At 46.6% G+C, this 17,764-nt stretch overlaps 1 long non-coding RNA gene across 1 annotated transcript in view; it reads left to right on the forward strand.

The window, feature by feature from the left end:
* LOC138680719 (uncharacterized) overlaps nucleotides 1-15,148 on the forward strand; it is a 30,250-nt gene extending 15,102 nt beyond the window's left edge. The window contains exon 2 of the long non-coding RNA XR_011321746.1: nucleotides 14,859-15,148. This is a non-coding gene — a long non-coding RNA (uncharacterized lncRNA). The remainder of the gene's footprint in view (nucleotides 1-14,858) is intronic.
* The last annotated feature ends 2,616 nt before the right edge of the window (nucleotides 15,149-17,764 follow it).

Genomic DNA, 17,764 nt, shown 5'->3' on the forward strand with positions numbered 1-17,764 from the left:
CGAACCCGATGTCCCGGCAGATGACTCAGAAAACCGGGACATGTATACGGGCTTAAGGAGGGACACATGAAAGGTGTCGGTGATACCAAGGCGTGGAGGAAGGGCCAGACGGTAGACCACAGGATTAACCTGTTCAAGGACCTTGAAGGGACCCAAGTAGCGAGGTGCAAACTTAGTGGACTCTACACGCAGCCTGATGTTACGGGCGGAGAGCCACACTAAATCGCCAGGAGCAAAGGTCGGGGCAGGGCGCCGATGTGCATCGGCCGAGGACCTCATTCTCTCCTTTGAGGCCCGAATGGCATCCTGAGTGCGGTCCCAAATGTCCCGTGCCTCCACTGCCCAGTCTGCCACCCTGGAGTCAGCAGAGGACACGGGCATAGGCACAGGAACCCGCGGATGCTGGCCGTAATTAAGGAGGAAAGGTGTCTGACCAGTGGAGTCGGCTACAGCGTTATTAAGGGCGAACTCTGCCCATGGTAATAAAGATGCCCAGTCATCCTGCCTGGCAGAAACAAAATGTCGTAGATATGTGACCAGAGTCTGATTGGCCCTCTCTACCAACTCATTCGTCTCGGGATGATATACGGAAGAGAGATTTAACTCCATGCTGAGAAGACGACAAAGCTCTCTCCAGAACCGAGACGCAAACTGGGGACCCCGGTCACTGACAATTTTGTCTGGCATGCCGTGTAGGCGGAAGATGTGTCTTATGAACAACGCTGCCAAGGCCCGTGCAGAAGGTAACCGTGGGAGCGGCACCAAATGCACCATTTTCGAGAAATGATCGGTAATAACCCAAATGACGGTACAGCCGCGAGACTTGGGCAAACCCACTACAAAGTCCATCCCGACCATCTCCCAGGGCCTGTCTGCCACCGGCAAGGGATAGAGTAACCCAGACGGCCGTTGTCGAGGAGACTTATTTTTGGCGCATGAGACACACGCCAGAACGTAATCTCTGACATCTCGGAGCATATGCGGCCACCAGTACGTCCTCGCCAGCAGCTCAGATGTCCTTTTTGTCCCAAAGTGTCCACCCACCCTGGAAGAATGAGCCCAAGAGAGAACCTCCGGTCGCAAATTTATGGGCACAAAAGTCTTGCCCGGAGGCACAGACTCAAGCGACACCGGAGCCACGGTTCTCAAGCTCTCAGAAGGAACAATAAGCCGAGGCTCTCCTTCCTCCTCCTCAGATGACACAACAGAGCTCGATTGTTCTTCTCCCCAGCGAGATAATGGAGGGTGAAGTGGAATCGGGAGAAGAATAAGGACCATCTGGCCTGGCGAGAATTTAGCCGCTGGGCTGTTTGCAAATATAGCAAATTTTTGTGGTCTGTGAAAACTTGAAAGGGAAAACGAGCCCCCTCCAAGAGATGTCTCCACTCTGAGAAAGCCAATTTCATCGCTAGCAACTCCCTGTCCCCGATGGAATAGTTCCTCTCCGCTGGTGTGAAGGTCTTGGAGAAGAAGAAGCACGGATGCTTCCGACCTTGAGCATCCTTTTGGAAGAGGACTGCTCCAGCACCAACGGAAGAGGCATCCACCTCCATTATAAACGGCTTATCGACATCGGGACGATGTAGGATGGGAGCGCTAGCAAAATGAGACTTAGTAGAAGAAAAGGCCCTGGAGACCTCTTCAGACCACACTTTGGGATTTGCTCCCTTCTTGGTGAGGGCTACCAAGGGAGCTACCAGAGTTGAGAAGTGGGGAATGAACTGGCGGTAATAATTAATGAACCCCATAAAGCGCTGCACCGCCTTAAGAGAATGGGGCTCTTGCCAGTCCATCACAGCCTGTAGTTTGGCAGGATCCATAGCCAATCCCTGGGCGGAGATGATATAGCCCAGGAACGGTAAAGACTCCTGCTCAAACATACACTTCTCCAACTTTGCATAAAGAGAGTTTGCCCGTAGGAGGTCGAAGACTCTGCCAACATCTCTCCGGTGGGAGTCAATATCTGGAGAAAAGATGAGAATATCATCCAGATAGCCTACAACCGAGGTGGAAAGCATATCCCGGAAGATGTCGTTGACAAAGTCTTGGAAAACGGCTGGGGCATTACAGAGCCCGAAGGGCATCACCAGATACTCATAGTGCCCATCTCTGGTGTTAAACGCCGTTTTCCATTCGTCCCCCTCACGGATGCGAATCAGGTTGTAAGCACCCCGCAGATCTAGTTTGGTAAACACCCTTGCTCCCCGAAGCCTATCGAAAAGCTCAGATATCAAGGGCAAAGTATACTTGTTCTTAACGGTGATAGCGTTAAGACCCCTGTAGTCTATGCATGGACGTAGTTCCCCATTCTTCTTCTGCATGAAAAAGAACCCTGCCCCAGCAGGTGACACTGACTTCCTGATGAACCCTCTTGCCAGATTCTCTTGAATGTACTGAGACATTGCCTCCGTCTCCGGGAGAGATAATGGATAGTCTCGACCCCGGGGAGGCTCAGCACCAGGCAAGAGATCAATAGGACAGTCGTAGGGGCGATGGGGCGGAAGGGTCTCCGCCGCATTTTTGGAGAACACGTCTGCATACGACCAATATTGCTTGGGGAGAGAGGATAGATCTGCGGGTACCTCTGTAGTAGCAACCTGAACGCACTCTCGGTGACACCTACCCCCACATGATTCACCCCATCCCAGAATTCTGCCTGAGGACCACTCGATGTGAGGAGAGTGGTACCGTAGCCAAGGTATCCCCAACAGGACCTCATCAATCCACCCAAGGAATGATGAGCAGAGATATAATCTCCTGATGGGATGGTGACATGGACAGAGTAAAAGGGATGGTCTGATGTGTTATCTGTGCAGGCAGTGTCGACCCATTCACCACTCGTACCGTTACTGGTTGAGGTAGCATAACCAGGGGTATTGCGTGACGTTGGGCGAAGGCAGAAGACATAAAATTGCCCTCCGCCCCAGAATCCACGCAGAGGTCTACCGAGTGGGAGGATGAGCCTAATGTTATTGTCCCCTTAAAGGATAATTTGGAGGCAAACGTCGCCGTGTCTAGTGCACCTCCACCTACTACCACTAGACGCTGACGTTTCCTCGACCGCTGGAGACATCTGGTGGCAAGATGTCCTGACTGTTGGCAAACATGACAAACCTGGAGTGCACGAGCGGTCCGGGACTTAGATCCCGCTTGTGACACTACCATAGGCTCATGGGACTCAGGAGCCTGGACTGGAGATTCCAAAGGTTTGGCGAAGGTGGGAGCCAGCCGAAACCTCTGCCTACACTGGGCTCGCTCTAACCTCCGCTCGTGAAAACGGAGGTCAATACGAGTGGATACTGTTATTAATTCCTCCAGTGTGGCGGGAATCTCCCTAGTGGCCAGGGCGTCCTTAACGTGGTCAGCCAGCCCCCTCCAAAATATAGGAATAAGGGCCTTATCCGACCACTCCAGCTCAGATGCTAAGGTGCGGAAGTGGACGGCAAACTGGCTGACCAAGGACGAGCCCTGAGTCAATGCCAACAGTTGGAGCGCCGTATCATGGGTGACACGAGGTCCTAAAAAGACCTGTTTCAGAGTGCTCAGGAATAATGGAGCACTCTGCACCACATGATCGCCACGCTCCCACAGCGGCGTAGCCCACTGCAACGCCCTGTCCGACAATAAAGATACGATAAAGCCCACCGTAGCCCGCTCTGTAAGGAAACGAGAGGCCAGAAGCTCGAGATGTATTGAGCACTGACTCACGAAACCCCTACAGGACTTACTGTCACCAGAAAATTTCTCTGGTAGCGGGAGGCGAGATAGCGTCGGTACAGGGGCGGCAGTGGACAAGGTAGCTGCAGCCACACTTGCAGCCTGAACAGCGACAGCAGTAACATCCACAGCTGAGGTTGAACGCTCAAGAGCCGCCAACCTTCCCTCCAGCTGCTGGATGTACCGCTGTGAACGCTGATCGTCCGTCATTACTAGCCAGACCTTGGCGGTAGTATTATGTTAGGACTGGCGGAACGCACCAAGTATAAGGTGTAATGGTATTAGGTGCGTTCGCCGTCCGAGGTCCACCGTGCAGGTGAAAACCCTGCTGCTAGTAGAGACGGACGAGATGGCGGTACAATATGAATACACACTTGGGTTAACTTCACCCAGTGTGAAGGAAGCGAACCCTGTTGAGTCACAGGGCCGCGGTACCGCACCAAGAGAATATATTTAGAGGCACGAGAGTGCGTGCGGTGCCGCACTGGCGGACGCCACTAACCACCCAGGCTTGGGTTAGGAAAGCGCAGAGAAAGCGCACGGCGCTGCACTGGCGGTCACAGCAATAAGACGCTGTAATGTGTGTACCGTGCTGATGGCTAAGTCGGGCGCTAGGTAGCAATCACCCACCTTCCGCGAGCAGTCATACAATAGGGAGGGGATTTTAAAGAACGACTTTCACTCACAACACACACACATTTACAAAAGACAATACTAGCGCATGGCCGTGCGGCCATGCGAGGCTTAAATAGCTGCAGCATGTTTAGGACCTTCCAAAGAAGGACCAATGGAGTGCTGCAGCACCTGAGCATGTGACCCTGGATCTCCACTGAGAGATCTCGCCCTGGGCATGCTCAGAGTGCAAAGCAGGATTTAGTCCTAGCAGCTACAAGGACCTTAGCTGCAGTATCTGATCATGTGACCCTCGATCTCCACTGAGAGATCTTACTCTGGGCATGCTCAGAATGTAAAAAGCAGGACTTAGCCCCAGAAACGTCCGCTCGCCGCTGCCCAGCACTGACTTCAATGGGAGAAGCAGGAAACGCAACAGTAACTCTAAGCACAGAGTCAGACTGAGCGAGACGCTAGGATCGACGTCTCTGCTGAGCAAGCTCCACTGCGGCAGGAGAAGAATGGGAGACCGCAGCGGAGATGGCCCGAGATTCCCCCTGTGCAGAGGCAGGAACTCAACCCCTAACAGTGGGTACACGAAAACATTAACAATCGAGAGAAAAGAAGCCTTGGTGAAAACAAGTTACATAGAACATACATATTGGAAAACAAAATGGTTTACAATATTTTGTTCAATGGTAAGATTGTGGGGGTCTGCATTCCTCGCAATGAATATGAAGCCTCAATGCATGGCTCATATTTGCCTATTGGGCCACAATATCATATCTTGTTAAAGGGAACCTGTCACCCTCCTCAGGCGTTTGTAACTAAAAGAGCCACTTTGTGCAGCACAAATGCTGCATTCTGACAAGGTGGCTCTTTTAGTTATGATGCCTGCACACGCTGAAATAAACGTTTATAAAATGTGCTCCCTCATACCATGAAACCATCCCGGAGGCGGGACTTAACTAAAAGAGCCACCTTGTCAGAATGCAGCATTTGTGCTGCACAAGGTGTCTCTTTTAGTTACAAACGACTGAGGGGGGTGACAGGTTCCCTTTAACCCCTTAGCGACCGCCGATACGCCTTTTAACGGCGGCCGCTAAGGGTAATTAAACCACAGCGCCGTTAATTAACGGCGCTGTGGAAAAAGTGAATAGCGTCCCCCAGAGGCCGATTTTCTCCGGGGTCTCGGCTGCCGGGGGTAGCCGAGACCCCAGAGAACATGATTCCGGGGGTTTTTAACCCACCCCGCATTTGCGATCGCCGGTAATTAACCGTTTACCGGCGATCGCAAAAAAAACAAAAAACGCGGTCTCTTTTTAATTTCTCTGTCCTCCGATGTGATCGCACATCGGAGGACAGAGAAAAGGGGTCCCAGGTGGCCCCCCAATACTCACCTATCTCCTCCGATGCTCCTCGTGTCTCCCGGTGGGCGCTGCCATCTTCAAAATGGCGGGCGCATGCGCAGTGCGCCCGCCGGCCGGCCCCGCGAGAATCTTTTGGGTCTCGGCTGCCGGGGGTAGCCGAGACCCCAAAGAGCATGATCGGGGTCGGTTTAACCGACAACTGTTTTGCGATCGCCGGTAATTAACTGTTTACCGGCGACCGCAAAAAAAAAAAAAAAAAAAGTAAAGTGTAATTCTCCGTCCTCTGATGTGATCGCACATCAGAGGACAGAGAAATAGGGGAATTCGGGGACCCTACAATACTCACCTGTGTCCCTGGATCCTCTTGCTGCTCCTCCTGGCCGCCGGCAGAAGAAAATGGCGGGCGCATGCGCAGTGCGCCCGCCATCTGTCTCCATCTGCCGGCCGGCAGGAGAACAGCAGTTGGGGCTAAAATTAGGGTTAGGGGTAGGGTTAGGGGTAGGGTTAGGGCTAGGGTTAGGGCTAGGGTTAGGGGCTAAATTTAGGGTTAGGGTTGGGGCTAAATTTAGGGTTAGGGTTGGGGCTAAATTTAGGGTTAGGCTTCTTTCACACTTACGTCGGTACAGGGCCGTCGCAATGCGTCGGCCCGACATACCGACGCACGTTGTGAAAATTGTGCACAACGTGGGCAGCAGCTGTAGTTTTTCAACGCATCCGCTGCCCAATCTATGTCCTGGGGAGGAGGGGGCGGAGTTACGGCCACGCATGCGCGGTCAGAAATGGCGGATGCGACGTACAAAAAAACGTTTCATTGAACTTTTTTTGTGCCGACGGTCCGCCAAAACACAACTGATCCAGTGCACGACGGACGCGACGTGTGGCCATCCGTCACGATCCGTCGGCAATACAAGTCTATGGGCAAAAAACGCATCCTGCGGGCACATTTGCAGGATCCGTTTCTTGTCCAAAACGACGGATTGCGACGGAATGCCAAACGACGCAAGTGTGAAAGTAGCCTTAGGGCTAGGGTTAGGGTTGGGGCTAAAGTTAGGGCTAGGGTTGGGGCTAAAGTTAGGGTTAGAGCTGGGATTAGGGTTAGGGTTTGGATTAGGGTTAGGGTTGGCATTAGGGTTACGCTTGGGATTAGGGTTAGGTTTGGGATTAGGGTTAAGGTTAGGGTTGTGATTAGGGGTGTATTGGGATTAGGGTTAGGTTTGAGGTTAGGGTTGAGATTAGGATTAGGGGTGTGTTGGATTTAGGGTTTTGATTAGGGTTATGGTTAGGGTTGACATTAGGGTTGTTTTGGGGTAAGGGTTGTGATTATGGTTAGGGTTAGTGATTAGGATTATGGATCAGGTTGGGATTAGGGTTAGGGGTGTGTTGGGGTTAGGGTTGGAGCTAGAATTGGGGGGTTTCCACTGTTTAGGTACATCAGGGGGTCTCCAAACACGACAGCCAATTTTGCGCTCAAAAAGTCAAATGGTGCTCCCTCCCTTCTGAGCTCTGCCGTGCGCCCAAACAGTGGGTTACCCCCACATATGGGGCATCAGCGTACTCGGGATAAATTGGACAACAACTTCTGGGGTCCAATTTCTCTTGTTACCCTTGTGAAAATAAAAACTTGGGGGCTACAATATCTTTTTTGTGAAAAAAAAATATTTTTTATTTTCACGACTCTGCATTATAAACTTCTGTGAAGCACTTGGGCATTCAAAGTTCTCACCACACATCTAGATAAGTTCCTTGGGGGGTCTAGTTTCCAAAATGGGGTCACTTGTGGGGGGTTACTACAGTTTAGGTACATCAGGGGCTCTGCAATCGCAACATAATGCCCACAGACCATTCTATCAAAGTCTGCATTCGAAAAAGGCGCTCCTTCCCTTCCGAGCTCTGCCGTGCGCCCAAACAGTGGTTTACCCCCACATATGGCGCATCAGCGTACTCGGGATAAATTAGACAACAACTATTGCAGTCCAATTTCTCCTGTTACCCTTGTGAAAATAAAAACTTGGGGGCTACAACATCTTTTTTGTGGAAAAAAAAATATTTTTTATTTTCACGACTCTGCATTCTAAACTTCTGTGAAGCACTTGGGCATTCAAAGTTCTCACCACACATCTAGATAAGTTCCTTGGGGGGTCTAGTTTCCAAAATGGGGTCACTTGTGGAGGGTTTCTACTGGTTAGGTACATCAGGGGCTCTGCAAACGCAACATAATACCCGCAGACCATTCTATCAAAGTCTGCATTCCAAAACGGCGCTCCTTCCTTCCGAGCTCTGCCGTGCGCCCAAACAGTGGTTTACCCCCACATATGGGGTACCAGCATACTCAGGACAAATTGGACAACAACTTTTGGGGTCCAATTTCTCTTGTTACCCTTGTGAAAATAAAAACTTGGGGGCTAAAAAGTCTATTTTGTGGAAAAAAAAATATTTTTTATTTTCACGGCTCTGCATTATAAACTTCTGTGAAGCACTTGGGCATTCAAGGTTCTCACCAAACATCTAGATAAGTTCCATGGGGGGTCTAGTTTCCAAAATGGGGTCACTTGTGGGGGATTTCTACTGTTTAGGCACATCAGGGGCTCTCCAAACGCGACATGGCGTCCGATCTCAATTCCAGCCAATTCTACATTGAAAAAGTAAAATGGCACTCTTTCTCTTCCAAGCTCTGCGGTGCGCCCAAACAGTGGTTTACCCCCACATATTGGGTATCGACGTACTCAGGAGAAATTGCACAACAACTTTAGTGGTCTAATTTCTCCTGTTACCCTTGTGAAAATAAAAATTTGTGGGCAAAAAGATCATTTTTGTAGAAAAAATGCAATTTTTTTTTTCACGGCTCTACGTTATAAACTTCTGTGAAGCACATGGGGGTTCAAAGTGCTCGCCACACATCTAGATAAGTTCCTTAAGGGGTCTAGTTTCCAAAATGGTGTCACTTGTGGGGGGTTTCCACTGTTTAGGCACATCAGGGGCTCTCCAAACGCAACATGGCGTCCAATCTCAATTCCAGCCAATTCTACATTGAAAAAGTAAAACGGCACTCCTTCTCTTCCAAGCTCTGCGGTGCGCCCTAACAGTGGTTTATCCCCACATATTGGGTATCAGCGTACTCAGGAGAAATTGCACAACAACTTTTGTGGTCTAATTTCTCCTGTTACCCTTGTGAAAATAAAAATTTGTGGGCAAAATATCATTTTTGTAGAAAAAATGTGATTTTTTTTTTCACGGCTCTACATTATAAACTTCTGTGAAGCACATGGGGGTTCAAAGTGCTCACCACACATCTAGATATGTTCCTTAAGGGGTCTAGTTTCCAAAATGGGGTCACTTGTGGGGGGTTTCCACTGTTTAGGCACATCAGAGGCTCTCCAAACGCGACATGGCGTCCAATCTCAATTCCAGCCAATGCTACATTGAAAAAGTAAAACGGCGCTCCTTCACTTCCAAGCTCTGCGGTGCACCCAAACAGTGGTTTACCCTCACATATGGGGTATCGACGTATTCAGGAGAAATCGCACAACAACTTTTGTGGTCTAATTTCTCCTGTTACCCTTGTGAAAATAAGAATTTGTGCGCGAAAAGATCATTTTTGTGTAAACAAAAGCGATTTTTTATTTTCACGGCTCTACGTTATAAACTTCTGTGAAGCACTTGGGGGTTCAAAGTGCTCACCACACATCTAGATTAGTTCCTTAAGGGGTCTAGTTTCCAAAATGGTGTCATTTGTGGGGAGTTTCCACTGTTTAGGCACATCAGGGGCTCTCTAAACGTGACATGGCGTTCGATCTCAATTCCAGCCAATTCTGCATTGAAAAAGTCAAACGGCACTCCTTCACTTCTAAGTTCTGCGGTGCGCCCAAAAAGTGGTTTACCCCCACATATGGGGTATTGGCGTATTCAGGAGAAATTGCATAACAAAATTTATGGTTACATTTCTGTTTTTACACTTGTGAAAATAAAAAAAATGGTTCTGAATTAAGATGTTTGCAAAAAAAAGTTAAATGTTCATTTTTTCCTTCCTCATTGTTTCAGTTCCTGTGAAGCACGTAAAGGGTTAATAAACTTCTTGAATGTGGTTTTGAGAACCTTGAGGGGTGTAGTTTTTAGAATGGTGTCACTCTTCATTATTTTCTATCATATAGACCCCTCAAAATGACTTCAAATGTGATGTGGTCCCTAAAAAAAAATGGTGTTGTAAAAATGAGAAATTGCTGGTCAACTTTTAACCCTTATAACTCCCTAACAAAAAAAAATTTTGTTTCCAAAATTGTGCTGATGTAAAGTAGACATGTGGGAAATGTTATTTATTAACTATTTTTCGTGACATATCTCTCTGATTTAAGGGCATAAAAATACAAAATTTGAAAATTGCAAAATTTTAAAAATTTTCGCCATATTTCCGTTTTTTTCATAAATAATCGCAAGTAATATCGAAGAAATTTTACCACTAACATGAAGTACAATATGTCACAAAAAAACAGTCTCAGAATCAGCGGGATCCATTGAAGCGTTCCAGAGTTATAACCTCATAAAGTGACAGTGGTCAGAATTGCAAAAATAGGCCTGGTCATTAAGTACCAAATTGGCTCTGTCACTAAGGGGTTAAGGGCAGACAGGGTCCAATTAGGAATAATGTTGAACAAGTAGACAGGTAGACAGGAGCGGCTTTGGGAGAGTGCAACATGGTAATAAAGCAATGCTTGGGTGGGGCATTGGGGGGTGCACTGTGAGAAAACAAGGGGAGGGTGGAGATCACTCTAGAAATTTTGTTGTTATTTTGTTTTTGTAAATTTCCACTGTACCATGCTGTTTATTTCAATAGAAAGGGTTCTTCTTACTCTATATTGTTTTTTGTGTAAACTTATGAAAAGAATTTCTAGATAGAGATAGGGATCCAATCCTTCTCAACCGTTTTTGTCTGAGGCAGTTACATAGATGAGGTTATCATTCTTATAATGTAACAAATATTGAATATATATGGGTGATGCCAACCACGAGGAGACATCTTGAATGTATGCTATTGGCCTTTACTATGACCAGTTAATAGAAATTCTCTAAAACAATTTTTTTATTAATACAAAATAATTCATAAACATACAATTATCATGCAAAAATATTTAGTTCATCTATAAATATAGCTATGGACAGTATGGGTTCAAGACAAAAAATATGATACTAAATCCTAATAGTCCTCAAAGATGTGTCACTACCTAGCCGCAGAGGTTGGCACACTAAAGTGAATGCAAATGGCACTCCTGCCCATTGATTCCTTCAATGCTGTATTAAGACCATAGACACCCATCAGACCGGACTGTGCCGTCTGTGAGTATAATAATAGGTCTTTTTTGTGCCTTGCATAGGGAATTGAGGATATACAGTGGGGGAAATAAGTATTTGACCCCTTGTTGATTTTGTAAGTTTGCCCACTAGCAAAGACATAAACAGTCTATAATTTTAAGGGTAGGTTAATTTTAACAATGAGAGATAGAATATCAAAAATAAAGTCCAGGAAATCACATTGTATAAATTATAGAAATTTATTTGCATTTTGCAGTGATAAATAAGTATTTGATCCTCTACCAACCAGTAAGAGTTCTGGCTCCTACAGACCAGGTAGACGCTCCTAACCATCTCATTCATTACCTGAACTTTTATAAAAGATTCCAGTCCACAGACTCAATTAATCAGTCAGACTCTAACCTCTACAACATGGGCAAGACCAAATAGCTTTATTAGGGTGTCAGGGACAAGATCATAGACTTGCACAAAGCTGGAATAAGTAAGACGCTAGGTGAGAAGGAGACAACCGTTGATTCATTAGTAAGAAAATGGAAGAAATACAAAATGACTGTCGATCGACATCAGTCTGGGACACCATGCAAAATCTCACCTCGTGGGGTATCTTTGATCATGAGGAAGGTGAGAGATCAGCATAAAACTACACGGGGGGACTTGTTAATGATCTCAAGGCAGCTGAAACCATAGTCACCAAGAAAACCATTGGTAACATATTATGCCGTAAAGGTTTAAAATCTTGCAATGCCGCAAGGTCCCCCTGCTCAAGAAGGCACATATGCAGGCCCATCTGAAGTTTGCCAATGAACACCTGGATGATTCTGTGAGTGATTGGCAGAAGCTGGTCAGGTGAGACAAAAATTGAGGTCTTTGGCATTAACTCGCCATGTTTGGAGGAAGAGAAATGCTGCCTATGACCCAAAGAACACTGCCCCCACTGTCAAGCATGGAGGTGAAAACATTATGTTTTGGGGGTGTTTCTCTGCTAAGTGTACAGGACTACTTCACAGCATCAATTGGAGAATAGATGGAGCCATGTACTAGAATAGAGCATAACCCCTATGTAGCAGAGCCGATCATGGCAAAAGCAAAAAAAAATGCAATAATGGGCGATCCAAAGAACGTATCTGCAACAAAATGGTATCACAAAAAACCTCAGCTTGCCACGCAAAAAATAAGCCCTCACCCAACCCGAGATCATGAAAAATGGAGACGCTACAGGTCTTGGAAAATTGCGCAATTATTTTTATTTAGCAAAGTTTGGAATTTTTCTACCACTTAGGCTTCTTTCACACTTCAGTTGTTTGGCGTCAGTCACCTCCGACATAGTGACGGATCGACGGATCCGTCACAATTGTTGAGAAAACGGTTCTAACGTATCCGTTTTTTTGACGGATGCGTTACTTGGGGGTTGTCTGGGAAAAGTATCTACTTTTTGAGCATGCGCAATTGAAAAAGCGGATTGGGGCGACGGATCCGCCGAAATGACGGTCGCAACGGATCCGTCGCCCATAGGCGGCCATTCTATGGAATGGCAGACGCGATGGATCCGTCGCGATCCGCCATTTCGGCGTTGACAAAAACGTTATAATGTCCGTCTATGTCTAGATGACGTCCACCAAATTTCGACGGATCCGTCGCATGGCGGATGGAACGGACGACCATCCGCCACAATCTGTCGCTAATGCAAGTCAATGGGAAAATAGCGGATCCACCAAAAAAAAATGGCGGATCCGCTATTTGAGGAAAATGGCGGTTTTTGACTGACGCCAAAAGACTGAAGTGTGAAAGAGGCCTTAGATGAAAAAAGAACCTAGACATGTTTGGTGTCTCATAATGACCTGGATAATCAAAATGGCAGATTAGTTTTAGTATTTAGTGAACCTAGCAAAAAAGCCAAACAAAAAACAAGTGTGGGATTGCACTCTTTTAGCAATTTCACCGCACTTGGAATGTTTTTCCCGTTTTCTAGTACACGACATGGTAAAACCAATGGTGTCGTTCAAAAGTACAACTCATCCCGCAAAACAATAAGCCCTCACATGGCCATTTTGGCAGAAAAAGAAAAAAGTTCTGGGAAGAAGGGGAGCGAAAAACGAAAATGCAAAACCGAAAAAGCTCAGGGGGTTAAGGGGTTAAAAATGGGTCGTAGCTGGGTCTTCCAGCAAGACAATGATCCAAAACATACAGCCAAGGCATCATAGGAGTGGCTCAAAGAGAAGCACATTAAGGTCATCGAGTGGCCTAGCCAGTCTCCAGACCTTAATCCCATAGAAAACTTATGGAGGGAGTAGAAGCTCCGAGTTGCCAAGCGACAGTCTCAAAATCTTAATGATTTAAAGATGATCTGCAAAGAGGAGTGGACCAAACTTCCTCCTAACATGTGAGCAAACCTCATCATCAACTACAAAAAACGTCTGACTGCTGTGCTTGCCAACAAGGGTTTTGCCACCAAGTATTAAGTCTTGTTTTATTTTTGATATTCTATCTCTCAATGTTAAAACTAACCTACCCTTTACATGATAGACTGTTCATGTCTTTGTCAGTGGGTAAACTTAAAAAATCAGCAAGGGATGAAATACTTATTTCCCCCACTGTACCAGAATGCTGCAACAGAGGGCGTATAGGTGTTGGCCGTACTTTATATGGGGAAAACCTTGTCATATTCCCTTTAATTTTATTGTGCCTTAGTTATGTGTGCATTATAACAGGAAAAGGGAAAATGTCCAGTTCCATGTACATAGGCATTAATTACGGAATTGCATCTTTGCATCTAAAAGAGCTTTGCATTCTTTTGGGAAGGCTTTCTACTGGACTTTGGAGGGTGTCTCTGGGAATTTTTCCTAGTTATCCAAAGAACATTTGTAAATTCAAACACTGATGTTGGACAAGAGGGCCTAGTTTTCAATCTCTGTTCTAGTTAATCTCAAAGGTGTTTGATGGGTTGAGGTCAGGAGTTTGTGCGAACCAGTTAAGTTCTTTCTCACCAATATCGCCCAACCATGAATGTATGGACCTTGCTTTGTGCACAGTGTCATAGTCAAGTTGGAACCGAAAAGAGGCTTCTTTACACCGTTCCCACAAAGTTGGAAACATACAATTGCCCAAAATGTTTTCTGTATTCTGAAGAATTAAAGGGAACCTGTCACCAGGTTTTTCCCATATAAAGAAGGGCCAGCACCTGTAAGCCTTAGGCCTCTTTCACACTTTCGTCTTTTTCCTCCGGTCGAAATCCGTTGAGTTTTGAAAAAAAAGGATCCTGCAAATTTTTCTGCTGGATTCTGTTTTTTCCCATAGACTTGTATTAGCGACAGATTGTGAGGGATGGCCATCCGTTTCATCCGTCATGCACTGGATCCGTCGGAAAATATCGGTCCGTCGTGCGGAGAAAATGTTCAGAGGAATGTTTTTTCTGAACGTCGGAAAATATCTCAGTGATGGGTCCTGCCCTGTCCGTCGTTGGCTATAATAGAAGCCTATGGACGCAGGATCCATCACTGACCGTCAAACACAGGACTCCAGCGACGTATCTCGTTTCTTCATTCTGAGCATGCCCGGAAGGATTTTTCAAGTCAGGGAAATATCTCTCTCTCTCTCCATCATAACACTGGATGCGTTGCACACGTTTTTCACTATTTTCACAACATCCGTCGATACGTCGCTTCACTGCATTATGACGCACCCCGACCGACGGAAGTGTGAAAGAAGCTGTCAAGGTAAAAATATACGTCTTTATACACTTTTGTACTTTTATATATTCTTATGCTGTGAAACAATAAGTTTTTCCCCTTCGCTTGCTAATGCAAATTTAACTGTATTTAAGATGGCTGCCAGTATTCACCTTTGCCCCACTTTCAGGCTGAAGAAACAAGTTTCACATTCCAGAAGGACAAGTATCATTTCTCTGGAAATGATACTTAAAGCGATGTGGACAAGATGTGGACAAAGGAAGATTCATCAGATGATGTCAGAGCCAATCAGAAGGACTGAATACTAGATACATTGCTTAACCCCCGCCTAACCCCGCCCTCTGCACACCTTCCCCCAATGGACCATGTAATATTGTGTTTTAGGAAATAAAGTTCAGTAGTTGCTGTGAGGTTACCACTACGTGTGGAAGCATAAGCAGACTCTGAGTTTGAACCAGATTTTGTCTGACTCATTCTTCACTCCGGTACCACTGCTTTAAATCTGATTTGGAATGACTGGTGGATGAAGGGTATTGTCGTGACGACCCCGACAATTTGGCACAACCAACGTGGGGCGTGGCCCGCGATCCGAGACCCCCTGGACCCATGCCTGGACGTCCGTGGACGACACCCGTAGTGGCTGACCTCGAGGACTGATCACCCTCTAAGCACGGTAAGTGGAGAATGCATACTATGTATGTGTCACACTTGCTAGTGTTTCAGCCGTTATTGGTTAGTCTGTGGTCTCCTTGGGTCCGGGGAGTGACCGGTCGAGTGGTGAGACCGAGCGCGATCCCGTGCCACGCTTCGAACCAGCAACTGAGAGACGTCGCACTCTGCGTGTCCTCGTGTACACCACGCCTCCTCCACCGGTCATTGTACTCCATTCAACCACCCTACCCGTGACTGTTGCCTAGTAGTGATAGAGTGAAAGATTGAGGAAGTTTGTGGATTGGGGGCGGCTGAGAGAAGGGACAGGAGACGCAGCCTCTGTGATATTGTACCAACTAGGTAATTAAGACGTCCCGAGAGGGGACCACCTGTTTTTCTGTGGAGGGCTCTCACTAGGAGACCGCCTCCCGACTGGTTAGAATATCGTGACAGGGTAGACTGTTAATCACGGGTGTTCAGGTTAGGGACAGGATATCGAGCGCGAGGCTCTTTATTCATGACACGTCGAACGAGAAGCTCCGTGTTAAGGACACACGTGTTGTTACCGCTGTCAGTGATCCTGGGCTGCAGCAGGGCATAGTATTCTGTGAGTCATGTTGCGTCTCTTATGGCAGAAGAAGTCCGTGCCCCACAAGTTAGATGAGGATGCTGTGGAAGTCAAGACAATAGTAGAGTCACGGGAGGGCAAGAAGGCAGTCAAGAATGTTGAGAGGTTGTACAAGCATGTAGGATTGCCCTCGAAAGGGAGATTGCAGCCGTCTATATGGCACAATCTCATAGAGAACAAAAAGGGCATATTGAAAGATAAAGGACTGTTAGAACAAACGCAAGCTCATCTGCGAGTTGCGCGAGGTTTAAAGAATGAGAAATGGAAAGAGGTTGATGGAGAGGAAAGATGAAAGGATGCAGAGCCCGTGTTTGGTTATAAAATATCTCAATCATTGGTTTTTCTAAGGTGTTTTGGTATATGAATTCTGTGAAGGTTTTGTAGAAATTAATTGAGTCTGAGAATTGCTGTATTCCGTTACTGTGGTTTTCCAAAACACCCGATGGGAGGGGGGAGTCAAATAGCTGCGTTATTGTTTTCTTTTGTGTTGAGGAATGCTGTAAATTCTTATCTCTGTGTTTACAGCCGATGGGAGGGGTGAACCCCTGCGTGAATTGTTTTTTTTTTACTTCTCCTCTTTGTGCTGCGGGCCAGAGAAAGGGGGGCCAAAGTTTTCAGAAGAACTTAACCCAGTCTGTATCAGCAGCTGCAGCAATTTTTACTCGCTCTCTAGTCCTCCCCCCCGCCGCAGCTTCAAGGACACGGCACGCAGCTCGCTTCCTAATCAGTGGCCCAAGAAACAGATTTCAGCTCCAGCCCCCCTCCCTTACACAAATCCAGTGTCATATTCCAATATCCATTTTAACCCTATGTCTGGAAATCTCCCTCCCAAGCCTCGCTATGTTAATTCTCAGATCAAGAGCTTGTTTTAATTAGAGTAGATGGCAGACCCAATTGATAGACTCTCACAAAACCCATCCCTGTGGGACCTTCCCCTGAAGTTACTGCTCAGTTTGTAATCTCTCCCTTATGTCCGGTAAATTTACTGGGGACAGATTTATTATCACAGTTCCACTCGAGTATAATTCCAAGATGATGGTCAGATGGTATTTACGTTATATAACCCCTATGTAGATGAGTATAATGAGATGCGTTATAAAAAAAAAAAAATAGTGGGGATAGTGTCTCTAACCCTGGCAGTTAGAATATCCCTATGTTATGCTGCTTCAGTATGCGGGTAATTTTTTTGTTTTTTTGTTGTGTGCACAGACAGAGCAGGAAGCCATTGTTGCCACTGTTAGTTTTCGCAAGTATCTGGCAGATCTGAACTGTCGGGTTTCGGCCTTGAAACTTCGGTTCTGCCTTGGTCAAGTGATATTTTTGGGTCACTGTCTCCTTCAGGGTGCCAGACACCTCACAGAAGAAAGAAAAATAGCCGTCAGCTACAAAGGATGAGACTGAGCTCCAGCGTTTCCTTGGACTATGTACTTATTGTTGTCAGTGGATACCGGACGCATCCCGGATAATGCAATTTCTCTACAAGGCCCTGAAAGACTGTTCAAGATGTGCTGATGATTTTGGCAGACTCCACACTGGATACGCTGTTACTACGGATGACACTGTAGTGCACGGAGCTGCACTCACTCCCTCCCAACCTGTCAACACAAGAAGCAGAATTTCGGGATCTGTCTACTGCATGTGTTCTGGCCAAAGACAGGCGGGCTAATATATACACGGACTCACAGTATGCATTTGGTATTGTTCATGATTTCAGAGCCCTATGAGCCAATCGAGGATTTGTTACTACCGCCGGGACTCAGTGAAGAATGCTGAAGCTGTTAAAGCCCTCATGGACT

The sequence above is a fragment of the Ranitomeya imitator genome, chromosome 5 (assembly GCF_032444005.1).
Source record: "Ranitomeya imitator isolate aRanImi1 chromosome 5, aRanImi1.pri, whole genome shotgun sequence".
Classification (NCBI taxonomy): Eukaryota; Metazoa; Chordata; class Amphibia; order Anura; family Dendrobatidae; genus Ranitomeya; species Ranitomeya imitator.